The 15,639-nt window shown below is 43.8% G+C and overlaps 1 protein-coding gene across 1 annotated transcript in view; it reads right to left on the bottom strand.

The window, feature by feature from the left end:
* LOC139531541 (catenin delta-2-like) overlaps nt 1-15,639 on the bottom strand; it is a 571,014-nt gene that overhangs the window by 538,368 nt on the left and 17,007 nt on the right. The window lies entirely within an intron of this gene.

The following is a 15,639-nucleotide window of genomic DNA, read 5'->3' as shown; positions in this document are numbered from 1 at the left end:
CACAATGACAGGTTGGACAGAGAATCAGCACACACTAGGCCTAATAAACATCAGTGAGGAATTCCCCACAAAGCAGAGGTCTGCAACACAGCCTAAAAGAGAGGAGAGGAGAGGGATTCCAATCTTTGAGATGGCTGCTGACTGACAGGCAGGGTTCGGGAGTAACGGATAACTTGTATCTAACAGAAAATATATATATAATCCATTACTTTACCAGTAAAAATGATGTAATCAGATTTCAGATTTAATGTATTTTAAAGACGATTACTTCTAGGATTACTTTTCAATTCTGAAAGGATTTTTGCAACAAAAATATTTATGACAACTTTCTGTTATCTCAATTACATTTTAAGTTCAAATTAGTTCCATCTGAATGAGTCTGACCACAAGTCAGAGACCACTATGATGACACACCAAATGTGTTTGATGGATCGCTGGAAAAGAGCAGAAATATGGTTTTGTAGGCTACAGTCCAAGCTATGTCTTCCAATGGTGTGACTGCTGTCGGCATCCAAAGATTATCCAACTTGAATAAACGCTTTGAGGTCAGGATGACAGCAGTGGTGTAGTCTAGGACGATACAGATATCACTTATTATTGATATCTACATAGCGTATTGATGTGAATCACACTGCTGCTCTCTCATTTAGCTATTTTCGCATTATGGATTGTGGTTGTTGTGGATGGCTGTGTACAGTTGAAGTCGGAAGTTAACATACACATTAGCCAAATACAGTCGTGGACAAAAGTTTTGAGAATGACACAAATATACATTTTCACAAAGTCTGTTGTCTCAGTTTGTATGATGGAAATTTGCATATACTCCAGAATGTTATGAAGAGTGATCAGATGAATTGCAATTAATTGCAAAGTCCCTCTTTGCCATACAAATGAACTGAATCCCCCCCCCCAAAAAAATCCACTGCATTTCAGCCCTGCCACAAAGGACCAGCTGACATCATGTCAGTGATTCTCTCGTTAACACAGGTGTGAGTGTTGACGAGGACAAGGCTGGAGGTCACTCTGTCATGCTAATTGAGTTTGAATAACAGACTGGAAGCTTCAAAAGGAGGGTGGTGCTTGGAATCATTGTTCTTCTTCTGTCAATCATGGTTACCTGCAAGGAAACACGTGCCGTCATCATTGCTTTGCACAAAAAGGGCTTCACAGGCAAGGATATTGCTGCCAGTAAGATTGCACCTAAATCAACCATTGATCGGATCATCAAGAACTTCAAGGAGAGCGGTTCAATTGTTGTTAAGAAGGCTTCAGGCCGCCCAAGAAAGTCCAGCAAGCACCAGGACCATCTCCTAAAGTTGATTCAGCTGCGGGATCGGGGCACCAACAGTACAGAGCTTGCTCAGGAATGGCAGCAGGCAGGTGTGAGTGCATCTGCACGCACAGTGAGGCGAAGACTTTTGGAGGATGGCCTGGTGTCAAGAAGGGCAGCAAAGAAGCCACTTCTCTCCAGGAAAAACATCAGGGACAGACTGATATTCTGCAAAAGGTACAGGGATTGGACTGCTGAGGACTGGGGTAAAGTCATTTTCTCTGATGAATCCCCAGTCCGATTGTTTGGGGCATCCGGAAAAAAGCTTGTCCGGAGAAGACAAGGTGAGCGCTACCATCAGTCCTGTGTCATGCCAACAGTAAAGCATCCTGAGACCATTCATGTGTGGGGTTGCTTCTCAGCCAAGGGAGTGGGCTCTCTCTGCCTAAGAGCACAGCCATGAATGAAGAATGGTACCAACACATCCTCCGAGAGCAACTTCTCCCAACCATCCAGGAACAGTTTGGTGACAAACAATGCCTTTTCCAGCATGATGGAGCACCTTGCCATAAGGCAAAAGTGATAACTAAGTGGCTCGGGGAACAAAACATCGATATTTTGGGTCCATGGCCAGGAAACTCCTCTGACCTTAATCCCATTGAGAAGTTGTGGTCAATCCTCAAGAGGCGGGTGGACAAACAAAAACCCACAAATTCTGACAAACTCCAAGCATTGATTATGCAAGAATGGGCTGCCGTCAGTCAGGATGTGGCCCAGAAGTTAATTGACAGCATGCCAGGGCGGATTAAAGAGGTCTTGAAAAAGAAGGGTCAACACTGCAAATATTGACTCTTTATATATAATAATATTGACACTTTATTTTAAGAATGTGAAATGTCAGAATAATAGTAGAGATAATGATTTACTTCAGCTTTAATTTCTTTCATCACATTCCCAGTGGGTCAGAAGTTTATGTACTCTCAATTAGTATTTCATAGCATTGCCTTTCAATTGTTTAACTTGGGTCAAACGTTTCGGGTAGCCTTCCACAAGCTTACCACAATAAGTTGGGTGAATTCTGGCCGATTCCTCCTGACAGAGCTGGTGAACTGAGTCGGGTTTGTAGGCCTCCTTGCTCACACACGATTTTTCAGTTCTGCCCACAAAGTTTCTATAGGATTGAGGTCAGGGCTTTGTGATGGCCACTCCAATACCTTGACTTTGTTTTCCTTAATCCATTTTGCCACAACTTTGGAAGTATGCCTGGGGTCATTGTCCATTTGGAAGACCTATTTGCGACCAAGCTTTTACTTCTTGACTGATGTCTGAGATGTTGCGTCAAAATATCCACATAATTTTCCTACCTCCTGATGCCATTTCTTTTGGAAAGTACACCAGTCCCTCCTGCAGCAGTGCACCTCCACAACATGATGCTGCCACCCCTGTTCTTCACGGTTGGTGTTCTTCGGCTTGCAAGCCTCCCCCTTTTTCCTCCAAACATAACGATGGTCATTATGGCCAAACAATTCTATTTTTGTTTCATCAGACCAGAGGACATTTCTCCAAAAAGTACGATCTTTGTCCCCATGTGCAGTTGCAAACCGTAGTCTGGCTTTTTTTATGGCGGTTTTGGACTAGTGGCTTCTTCCTTGCTGAGCGGCCTTTCAGGTTATGTCGATATAGGACAAGTTTTACTGTGGATATAGATACTTTTGGACCTGTTTCCTCCAGCATCTTCACAAGGTCCTTTGCTGTTGTTCTGGGATTGATTTGCACTTTTCGCACCAAAGTAAGTTCATCTCTAGGAGACAGACCACGTCTCCTTCCTGAGCGGTATGATGGCTGCGTGGTCCCATGGTGTTTATACTTGCGTACTATTGTTTGTACAGATGAAGATGGTACCTTTAGGTGTTTGGAAATTGCTCCCAAGGATGAACCAGACTTGTGGAGTTCTACAAAAGAAATTCTGAGGTATTGGCTGATTTCTTTTGATTTTCCCATGATGTCAAGCAAAGAGGCACTGAGTTTGAAGGTAGGCCTTGAAATACATCCACAGGTACACCTACAATTGACTCAAATGATGTCAATTAGCCTATCAGAAGCTTCTAAATCCATTACATAACTTTCTGGAACTTTCCAAGCTGTTTAAAGGCACAGTCAACTTAGTGAATGTGAACTTCTGACCCACTGAAATTGTGATACAGTGAATTATAAGTGAAATAATCTGTCTGTAAACAATTGTTGGAAAAATTACTTGTGTCTTGCACAAAGTAGATGTCCTAACCTACTTGCCAAAACTATAGTTTGTTAACAAGACATTTGTGGAGTGGTTCAAAAACTAGTTTTAATGACTCCAACCTAAGTGTATGTAAACTTCCCACTTCAACTGTACATATGTATTTTAACCCAATAATGTTTGAATTGAAGAAGTTTCAGCTGCCTATCAATCATTATTTTTGCAGCCAGTGGACAGCCAGTGAAAAGTGTGCTCTTGCAACAGCTGCATAGTGCGGATCCCAGCCTATGGAATAAAAGTCCTTAGTTCTTCCCTTCTAAACTCCTCCATGGTATTGTGCTCTATACTGTCAAAAACTAGTTTAATTTAAGAAGTGGGGCTTTTAATGCTCAATCTAATTTGTGTTCAATTGGGTTGAGATCTGGTGACTGAAACACACACACACACCGTTTATGCTTCTTGAGACCCCTCTTTCAAAGTCACTAAGATCTCTTCTACCCATGGTAGCCAGAATAATGGGCACCTGGGTATTTTTATATATGACCCTAAGCATGATGGGATGTTAATTGCATAATTAACTGACCATGTAGAGAATGAAGAGATACATGATCATTAAACTCTCTGTTGGTCCTCCCACTTCCTCTGCATACATACGTCAGCTCTGTCATACTCCTTTCCTTTAGGCTTTACCCTGTTGGTCCAGGAGGTGTGGTGTTGTAGACTTTATGAACAGATGCTCAAACTTCAACACTTTTGATAGACTTAAACAGCTACAAATGATTGAGATATCAAAGTGTCACCAACTAAAATGTAAACAATAGGCCTAGAGCAAATGCAGCATATGACATTCCTTTTTCACATGCAAATAGCACTTTTCAGTAGTGCTCAAAGCATACCATTCCGAAAGCACTGTTTATTTTTCAACTCGAAGCCATGAGCCCAAACAGTCCTCCATGTAGAAGGGGGGAAGAAAGAGAGAGACAGCTGCATGTGAGCTGCCGCATTTCCGGGAATGTTTTTACAAAAAGATAGATTTAGAGTTAGATAAACTTTTTTATTTTTCAGCAAGGACATATACAGGATGCTACCCTACACAACATAACCTTCACTCCAAATCAAAACTCCAAACCTAAAACCTGATTTTGGACAAAAACCTACAACCAAAGATTCTTATTTCCAATACAGCAAATGCTCTGGCAAACAAACAACAGAAACCTGAAAACACCATCCAACCTAGAACTGAGTGAGTCATGTCTAGTCTGAAGTCCAACCTGGAACTGAGTGAGTAATGTCTAGTCTGAAGTCCAACCTGGAACTGAGTGAGTAATGTTTAGTCTGAAGTCCAACCTGGAACCGAGTGAGTAATGTCTAGTCTGAAGTCCAACCTGGAACTGAGTCAGTAATGTCTAGTCTGAAGTCCAACCTAGAACTGAGTCAGTAATGTCTAGTCTGAAGTCCAACCTGGAACTGAGTCAGTAATGTCTAGTCTGAAGCTATTATGAAAGCCAAGAAGAAAAATACATTACAAGGATATATTTTGCTTTATAAGGACTGAATGCTAAGTTAAGGCTACCAAGCATGCTAGGACAGAACAGATACAACTTCAATTAGCACTGAGGTGTGAAGTGAGAGGTGTCAAAGCCTTTGAGCCCAATAATGGCAAGAGAGTCTCAGCCTACCTCACATGTCTGGTACAGGTACCCCCACCACACCCCACCCCCTCATTCGCCTCCAGCACACGTGCACTGTTGGGGAGAGTGACTCTGAACTTACAATGGCTAGCCCCAAGTCAATATATTGTTTTCTTGTGGTTTATGCTATTTGCCTCATGACTCCTGCATGCTTTGTTGACTATGAACATGCTTGTTTACCCAACCGTGGGACATACTATGTTTGTTCCCACACTCGGGACTCTGACTCTCTATGGGTTACACGGACTCTTGGCATCCCATCCTATTCTAACCACCTCTCGCCGGCGTTGTATTCATGTTACCTGATGAAATTGCTGTACAATGTGATCTTGTTGCCATCTAATGCACATTCAAATGTCATAAATCAACACTGCAGAGCGCTCCCTGTTCTCTGCCGTGCCTTGATTGTATTACTGCTGATGATATCTGGTAATGTGCATGTACACCCTGGCCCATCTACAGTTGCTAGCCCCAATTCTGACTTGTGCTCTGATATCTGCTTCAATGATTTCTGCTCTCCTAAAAGCCTGGGTTTTCTGCACGTTAACACTAGAAGCGTATTACCTAAAATGGATCAATTGAAAGTATGGGTTCACAGCTCCAATCCAGATGTGTTGGTCATTACTTAGATGTGGTTCAGGAAGAGTGTTTTGAACACTGATGTTAACCTTTCTGGTTATAACCTTTTTCGGCAAGATAGATCTTCCAAAGGTGGTGGAGTGGCAATCTTTACCAAGGATCACCTTCAGTGCTCGGTTATCTCCACCAAGTCTGTCCCCAAACAATTGGATTAGCTGGTTTTAAGCATTAAACTTTCAAATAGCTCTTTGTTTACTGTTTCTGGGTGTTATCGTCCTTCATCAGCGCCAGTCTGTACCCTACCTGCCCTAAGCTCTCTCTCCCTTACACTAAGTCTGAATTTGTCCTGTTAGGTGACCTAAACTGGGATATGCTTAAACAACCTGACCAAGTCCATAAAGCAATGGGACTCCCTAAATCTTCCTCAGATTATTACCTATCCCACAAGGTATGACTCCAAACACCCAGAAAAGGCTACTCTCCTTGATGTTATCCTCACAAATAATCCTGATAGGTTTCAGTCTGGTGTTGTCTGTAATGACCTTAGTTATCACTGTTTTACAGTCTGTGTTCGGAATGGCTGCTCAGTGAAACGACCCGTCCTGATTTGTCCTAGATGTTTGCTAAAAAACTTGAATGAGCAAGCCTTCCTTCATGACATGGCCTCTGTAAATATAGAATCAGCTTGATCCCCTCAGTTGAAGATGCTTCAACATTCTTTAGTTGAAATTTTCTGCAGTATTGTTAACAAACACACCCCCATAAAGAAAATGAGAATTAAAAAGAGCTTCACCTCCTGGTTCGACCATGATCTTGCAGAGTTACTCCACCTCAAGAATTGCATTTGGCGAAAGGCTCGGCACACGCATACTCAGGATGACTGGATCTCGTTCAGGCAAGTGAGAAATAAGTGCACTCGGGCTATCTGGAAGGCCAAAGTTAGTTACTTTAAGGAGAATAAACCCTCCTCCTCACAGCTACCAATGTCCTTTAAAGTTGATGATGTGGTTTTTACTGACAAGGAGCACATGGCTGAGTTCTTTAATCAACACTTCATTATGTCAGGATTCCTATTTTGACTCAGCCATGCCTCCTTGCCCGTCCAACATTTCCTCATCTCCCACCCCTTCTAATGCGACTTGCCACAATGATCCTCCCTGCTTTTCCCCTGTCCCGCTACAAAGTTTCTCCCTGCATGCGATCACTGAGTCCGAGGTGCTAAAGGAGCTCCTTGAACTTTCCCCCCCAAAAAACATCTGGGGCAGATGGTTTAGACCCTTTCTTCTTTAAAGCCCCTATCGTTGTCAAGCCTATCTCGGATCTTTTTAACCTGTCTCTCCTTTCTGGTGAGGTTCCCAGTGCTTGAAAGGCAGCCAAAGTGCACCCTTTAATTTAAAGGGAGAGATCAAGCTGATCCTAACTGTTATATGCCAATTCATATTTTTCCCTATTTATCAAAAGTGTTGGAAAAACTTGTCAATAATCAACTGACTAGCTTTCTCGATGTCTATAGTATTCTCTCTGGTATGCAGTCTGGTTTCTGCTCAGGTTATGGATGTGTCACTGCAACCTTAAAGGTCCTCAGTGATGTCACCATTGCCCTTGATTCTAAGCAATGTTATGCTGCTACTTTTATTGACTTGGCCAAAGCTTTTGATACGGTAGACCATTCCATTCTTGTGGGCCGACTAAGGAGTATTGGTGTCTCTGAGGGGTCTTTGGCCTGGTTTGCTAACTACCTCTCTCAAAGAGTGCAGTGTATGAAGTCAGAACATCTGCTGTCTCAGACACTGCCTGTCACCAAGGGAGTACCCCAAGGCTCCTAGGCCCCACGCTCTTCTCAATTTACATCAACAACATAGCTCAGGCAGTAGGAAGCTCTCTCATCCATTTATATGCAGATGATACAGTCCTATACTCAGCTGGGCCTTCCCCGAATGTTGTGTTAAATGCTCCACAACAAAGATTTCTTAGTGTCCAACAAGCTCTGTCATTAACCTTCTTCTGAACACCTCCAAAACAAAGGTCATGTGGTTTGGTAAGAAGAATGCCCCTCTTCACACAGGTGTGATTACTACCTCTGAGGGTTTAGAGGCTTGAGATAGTCACCTCATACAAGTACTTGGGAATATGGCTAGACGGTACACTGTCCTTCTCTCAGCACATATCCAAGCTGCAGGCTAAAGTTAAATATAGACTTTGTTTCCTCTATCGTAATCGCTCCTCTTTCACCCCAGCTGCCAAACTAACCCTGATTCAGATGACCATCTTACCCATGCTAGATTACAGACACGTAATTTATAGATAGGCAGGTAAGGGTGCTCTCGAGCGGTTAGAAGTTCTTTACCATTCTAGCTTTCAGATTTGCCACCAATGCTCCTTATAGGACACATCACTGCACTCTATACTCCTCTGTAAACTGGTCATCTCTGTATACCCGTGGCAAGACCCACTGGTTGATGCTTATTTATAAAACCCTCTTAGGTCTCACTCCCCCCTATCTGAGATACCTACTGCAGCCCTCATCCTCCACATACAACACCCGTTCTGCCAGTCACATTCTGTTAAAGGTCCCCAAAGCACACACATCCCTGGGTCGCTCCTCTTTTCAGTTCGCTGTAGCTAGCGACTGGAATGAGCTGCAGCAAACACTCAAACTGAACAGTTTAATCTCCATCTCTTCATTCAAAGACTCAATCATGGACACTCTTACTGACAGTTGTGGCTGTTTCACATGATGTATTGTTGTCTCCTCCTTCTTGCCCTTTCAAATCAAATGTAACTTTATTTGTCACATGCTCCGAATACAACAAGTGTAGACCTTACCGTGAAATGCCTACCGTGAAATGCCCTTATCCAACAGTGCAGTTCAAGAAGAGTTAAGGAAAAATATACCAAATAGACTAAAGTAAAAAGAAAAAAAAGAAGTAACGAGGCTATATACAGGGGGTACTGGTACCAGTGTGCAGGGGTACAGGTTAGTTGAGGTCATTTGTACATGTAGGTAGGGGTGAAGTGACTATGCATAGATAATAAACAGCGAGTAGCAGTAGTGTACAAAAGGGAGAGAGGGGGGGGGGGGGGGGGTCAATGTGGCGATTTTATTAATTGTTCAGCAGTCTTATGGCTTGGGGTAGAAGCTGTTGAGGAGACTTTTGGTCCTAGACTTGGCACTCCGGTAGCGCTTGCCGTACGGTAGCAGAGAAAACACTCTATAACTTGGTTGACTGGAATCTCTGACAATTTTATGGGCTTTCCTCTGACACCAGTTATTATATAGGTCCTGGATGGCAGGAAGCTTGGCCCCAGTGATGTACTGGGCCGTACGCACTACCCTCTGTAGCGCCTTACGTTCAGATGCCGAGCAGTTGCCATACCAGGTGGTGAGACAAACGGTTAGGATGCTCTCGATGGTGCAGCTGTAGAACCTTTTGAGGATCTGGGGACCCATGCCAAATATTTTCAGTCTCCTGAAGGGGAAAAGGTTTTGTCGTGCCCTCTTCACGACTGTCTTGGTATGTTTGGACCATGATAGTTCGTTGGTGATGTGGACACCAAGGAACGTGAAGCGCTCAACCCACTACAAACCTGTTGATGTTAATGGTGGCCTGTTCAGCCTGCCTTTTCCTGTAGTCCAAGATCAGCTCTGTGTTCCTCACATTCAGGGAGAGGTTGTTGTCCTGACACCACACTGCCAGTTCTCTGACCTCCTCCCTATAGGCCGTCTCATCGTTGTCGGTGATCAGGCCTACCACTGTTGTGTCATCAGCAAACTTAATAATGGTGTTGCATTCATGTTTGGCCACACAGTCGTGGGTGAACAGGGAGTACAGGAGGGGATTGGTAGAGTCCTTAGCTTAGTGTTGAGCTTTGTGGGCACTACGCTGAGCTGTAGTCAATGAACAGCATTCTCACATAGGTGTTCCTTTTGTCCAGGTGGGAAAGGGCAGTGTGGAGTGCAATTGAGATTGCGTCATCTGTGGATCTGTTGGTGTGGGATGTGAATTGGAGTGGGTCTAGGGTGTCCGGGAGGATGCTGTTGATGTGAGCCATGACCAGCAATTTCAAAGCACTTCATGGCTACCGACTTGAGTGCTACAGGGCGGTAATCATTTAGGCAGGTTACCTTCGCTTCCTTGAGCACAGGGACTATGGTGGACTGCTTGAAACATGTAGGTATTACAGACTCGGTCAGGGAGAGGTTAAAAATGTCAGTGAAGACAATTGACAGTTGGTCCATGCATGCTTTGAGTACAGTCCTGGTAATCCGTCTGGCCCAGCGGCTTTGTGAATGTTGACCTGTTTAAAGGTTTTGTTCACATCAGCTACCGAGAGCGTTATCACACAGTCATCCAGAACAGCTGGTGGTCTCGTGCACGCTTCAGTGTTGCTTGCCTCGAAGTGAGCATAAAAGGCATTTAGCTTGTCTGGTAGGCTCACGTCACTCGGCAGTTCGAGTCTGGGTTTCCCTTTGTAGTCTGTAATAGTTTTAAAGCCCTGCCACATCCGACGAGCATCAGAGCCAGTGTAGTATGATTCAATCTTAATCCTGTATTGACGATTTATTTGTTTGATGGTTCGTCTGAGGGCATAGCAGGATTTCTTATTAGTCTCTGGTTCCATGAAAGCGGCAGCTCTAGCCTTTAGCTCGATGCTGATGTTGCCTGTAATCCATGGCTTCTGGTTGGGATATGTACGTACGGTCACTGTGGGGACAACATTGTCGATGCACTTCTTGATGAAGCCGATGACTTGAGATGGTGTACTCTTCAATGCCATTGGATAAATCCCAGAACATATTCCCGTCTGTACTAGCAAAACAGTCCTGTAGTGTAGCATCCGCGTCATCTGACCACTTTCATGTTGAGCGAGTCACTTGTACTTCCTGCTTTAGTTTTTGCTGGTAAGCAGGACTCAGGAGGATAAAATTATGGTCAGATTTGCCAAATGGAGGGCGGGGGAGAGCTTTGTATGGATCTCTGTGTGTGGAGTAAAGGTGGTCTAGGATTTTTTTTCTCTAGTTGCACACGTGACATGATGGTAAAAATTTGGTAAAACTAATTTAAGTTTGCCTGCATTAAAGTCCCCGGCCACTAGGAGCGCCGATTGTACCATGTTTTGTGCTGCTGCCATGTTTGTGTTGCTACCATGCTGTGTTGTCATGTGTTGCTGCTATACTATGTTGTTATCTTAGGTCTCTCTTTATGTAGTGTTGTGGTGTCTCTTGTCGTGATGCGTGTTTTGTTCTATATTTTTATTTACATTTTTAATCCCAACCTCCGTCCCCGCAGGAGGCCTTTTGTCTTTTGGTAGGCCATCACTGTAAATAAGAATTTGTTCTTAACTGACTTGCCTAATTAAATAAAGTTTTAAAAAAAAAATAAACAATTAAATGACAACAAAATGAACAACAGTGTAGGCTAATTAATCCTTCGTTTTTGGGTTGTGCTAAGGTAAAACAATTTGGTTAATCTATCTTTCCAAGTCCTATTCTTGAAGATCAAATAAATTGGAATGACTGGAAATCTGACAAAGTTTGGTTTTTAATGAAAATACATAGCCTAATCGTATTATTTGTATTGAAGTAAAAAGCAATGCGTTAGAAGAAGCATACATAACCTATAAAGTAACATGCAACATCCCTTTATGGCCAGCTATGTAAATTCTTTATCCTGCAATAATTTTGTTCAATTGGTATTATTCATTTTGTCTTCTTCTAAGACCGTTTAAGGAGAAAGTAATCTAAAAGTAACTAAAAGTAATCAGATTATCTTACTGAGTTTGGGTAATTCAAAATGACGTTACGGGTTACAATTTTGGACAGCTAACTAGGAACTGTAAACGATTACATTTAAAAAGATCTGAGGGGCAGATCACAGGGGCAGATCACAGGGGGCAGATCACAGATCAGATCACAGGGGCAGATCACAGGGGCAGATCACAGATCAGATCACAGGGGCAGATCACAGGGGCAGATCACAGTTGCAGATGCATATCACAAATGCCAAACAGACACAGAAACGCATCTTTCCACAAGTGCATTTATACCGTCTCTCCCACATAATTTCCCACTTGACCAGACAAAAGGAAAATACAATGGTACAGCTTCTCAAACACACAACCATAAACACACACACCTCTCCACTTCTGAAGACATATTATGTGTAATGTAATTTTCCGTCATCTCTCGCTTTCTCTATGTCTATCGCACTCTCCACAGGAGAATAAGATATATATTTAAAAAATATATATTTCACCTTTATTTAAGGTAGGTAGGTAGGCTAGTTGAGAACAAGTTCTCATTTACAACTGCGACCTGGCCAAGATAAAGCAAAGCAGTGCGACACAAACAACAACACAGAGTTACACATAGAATAAACAAAACATACAGTCAATAACACAGTATAAAAAAAAAATAGATATACAGTGTGTGCAAATTAGGTAAGATAAGGGAGGTAAGGCAATAAATAGGCCATAGTAGTGAAATAATTACAATTTAGCAATTAAACACTGGAGTGATAGAGACTGGAGTGATAGATGTGCAGAAGATGAATGTGCAAGTAAAGATACTGGAGGTGCAAAGGAGAAAGGGAAAACAAGTATGGGGATGAGGTAGTTGGATGAGCTATTTACAGATGGACTATGAACAGGTGCAGTGATCTGAGCTGCTCTGACAACTGGTGCTTAAAGTTAGTGAGGGAGATTTGAGTCTCCAGCTTCAGTGATTTTTGCAATTCGTTCCAGTCATAGGCAGCAGAAAACTGGAACGAAAGGCGGCAAAATGAGGAATTGGCTTTGGGGGTGACCAGTGAAATATACCTGCTGGAGCGCGTGCTACAGGTGGGTGCTGCTATGGTGACCAGTGAGCTGAGATAAGGCGGGGCTTTACCTAGCAAAGACTTATAGATGACCTGGAGCCAGTGGGTTTGGTGGGTATATGGAGCGAGGGCCAGCCAACGAGAGCATACAGGTCGCAGTGGTGGGTAGTATATGGGGCTTTGGTGACAAAACAGATGGCACTGTGATAGACTGCATCCAATTTGCTGAGTAAAGTGTTGGAGGCTATTTTGTAAATGACATCGCCGAAGTCAAGCATCGGTAGGATGGTCAGTTTTACGAGGGTATGTTTGGCAGCATGAGTGAAGGATGCTTTGTTGAGAAATAGGAAGCCAATTCTAGATTTAATTTTGAATTGGAGATGCTTAATGTGAGTGCAAGGAGAGTTTACAGACTAACCAGACACCTAGGTATTTGTAGATGTCCACATATTCTAAGTCAGAACCGTCCAGAGTAGTGATGCTTGGCGGGCGGGCAGGTGCTTGTAGCGATCGGTTGAAGAGCATGCATTTAGTTTACTAGCATTTAAGAGCAGTTGGAGGCCGCGGAAGGAAAGTTGTATGGCATTGAAGCTCGTCTGGAGGTTAGTTAACACAGTGTCCAAAGAAGGGCCAGAAGTATACAGAATGGTATCGTCTGCGTAGTGGTGGATTAGAGAATCACGAGCAGCAAGAGCGACATCATTGATGTATACAGAGAAAAGAGTCGACCCGAGAATTGAACCATGTGGCACCCCCATAGAGACTTCCAGAGGTCCAGACAACAGGCCCTCCGATTTGACACACTGAACTCTGTCTGAGAAGTAGTTGGTAAACCAGGCGAGGCAGTCATTTGAGAAACCAAGGCTGTTGAGTCTGCCAATAAGAATGCGGTGATGGACAGAGTCGAAAGCCTTGGCCAGGTCTATGAATAGAGCTGCACAGTATTGTCTCTTATCGATGGAGGTTATGAAATCGTTTAGGACCTTGAGTGTGGCTGAGGTGCACCCCTGACCAGCTCAGAAACCAGATTGCATAACGGAGAAGGTACGGTGGGATTCAAAATGGCCGGTGATCTGTTTGTTAACTTGGCTTTTGAAGACCTTAGAAAGGCAGGGTAGGATGGATATAGGTCTGTAACAGTTTGGGTCTAGAGTGTCTCCCTCTTTGAAGAAGGGGATGACCGTGGCAGCTTTCCAATCTTTGGGGATCTCAGACGATACGAAAGAGAGTTTGAACAGGCTAGTAATAGGGGTTGCAACAATTTCGGCAGATCATTTTAGAAAGAGAGGGTCCAGATTGTCTAGTCCTGCTGATTTGTAGGGGTTCATATTTTGCAGCTCTTTCAGAACATCAGCTATCTGGATTTGGGTGAAGGAGAAATGGGGGAGGCTTGGGCAAGCTGCTGTGGGGGGTGCAGGGCTGTTGAACAGGGTAGGGGTGGCCAGGTGGAAAGCATAGAAACCAGCCGTAGAAAAATGCTTATTGAAATTCTCAATTATCGTGGATTCATCGGTGGTGACAGTGTTTCCTAGCCTCAGTGCAGTGGGCAGCTGGGAGGAGGTGCTCTTATTCTCCATGGACTTTACAGTGTCCCATAACTTTTTGGAGTTTGTGCTGCAGGATGCAAATTTATGTTTGAAAAAGCTAGCCTATGCTTTCCTAACTGCCTGTGTATATTGGTTCCTAACTTCCCTGCAACGTTTGATTCTATTTGATTCTAATGCAGTACGCCACAGGATGTTTTTGTGCTGGTCAAGGGCAGTCTGGTCTGGAGTGAACCACGGGCTACATCTGTTCCTGGTTCTAAATTTTTTGGAATGGGGCATGCTTATTTAAGATTGTGAGGAAAGCATTTTTAAAGAATAATCAGGCATCTTCTACTAACGGAATGAGGTCAATATCCTTACAGGATACCCGGGCCAGGTCGATTAGAAAGGCCTGCTCGCTGAAGTGTTTTAGGGAGCGTTTGACAGTGATGAGGGGTGGTCGATTGATTACGGACGGACGCAAGCAATGAGACAGTGATCGCTGAGATCCTGGTTGAAGACAGCAGAGGTGTATTTGGAGGGCAGGTTGGTTAGGATAATATCTATGAGGGTGCCTGTGTTTACGGATTTGGGGTTGTACCTGGTGGGTTCATTGATATCAAGCTTAGATTGTAGGATGGCCGGGGTGTTAAGCATGTCCCAGTTTAGGTCACCTAACAGCACGAGCTCTGAAGATAGATGGGGGAAATCAATTCACATATTGTGCCCAGGGCACAGCTGGGGGCAGAAGGTGGTCTTCAGCAAGCGGCAATGGTGAGAGACTTGTTTCTAGAAAGGTGGATTTTTAAAAGTAGAAGCTCAAATTGTTTGGGCACAGAACTGGATAGTAAGACAGAACTCTGCAGGCTATTTATGCAGGTTGTGTCAGTTTGCTCCAGTCTAGCTAGCTCCAGTCTAGCTAGCTCCAGTCTGGTTACCTCCAGTCTAGCTAGCTCCAGTCTAGCTAGCTCCAGTCTAGCTAGCTCCAGTATAGTTTGCTCCAGTCTAGCTAGCTCCAATCTAGTTAGCTCCAGTCTAGCTAGCTCCAGTCTGGTTACCTCCAGTCTAGCTAGCTCCAGTCTAGCTAGCTCCAGTCTAGTTAGCTCCAGTCTAGCTAGCTCCAGTCTAGCTAGCTTCAATCTAGTTAGCTCCAGTCTAGCTAGCTCCAGTCTGGTTACCTCCAGTCTAGCTAGCTCCAGTCTAGCTAGCTCCAGTCTAGTTAGCTCCAGTCTAGCTAGCTCCAGTCTAGCTAGCTCCAGTATGGTTACCTCCAGTCTAGCTAGCTCCAGTCTAGTTAACTCCATTCTAGCTAGCTCCAGTCTAGTTAGCTCCAGTCTACTAGCTCCAGTCTACTAGCTCCAGTCCAGTTACCTCCAGTCTGATTACCCCCAGTCTAGCTAGCTCCAGTCTAGCTAGCTCTAGTCTACTAGCTCCAGTCTAGCTAGCTCCAGTCTAGCTAGCTCCAGTCTGGTTACCTCCAGTCTAGCTAGCTCCAGTCTAGTTTGCTCCAGTCTAGTTT

The sequence above is a fragment of the Salvelinus alpinus genome, chromosome 10, assembly GCF_045679555.1.
Source record: "Salvelinus alpinus chromosome 10, SLU_Salpinus.1, whole genome shotgun sequence".
Taxonomy (NCBI): Eukaryota; Metazoa; Chordata; class Actinopteri; order Salmoniformes; family Salmonidae; genus Salvelinus; species Salvelinus alpinus.
This window is presented reverse-complemented; position numbering and strand designations above follow the sequence as displayed.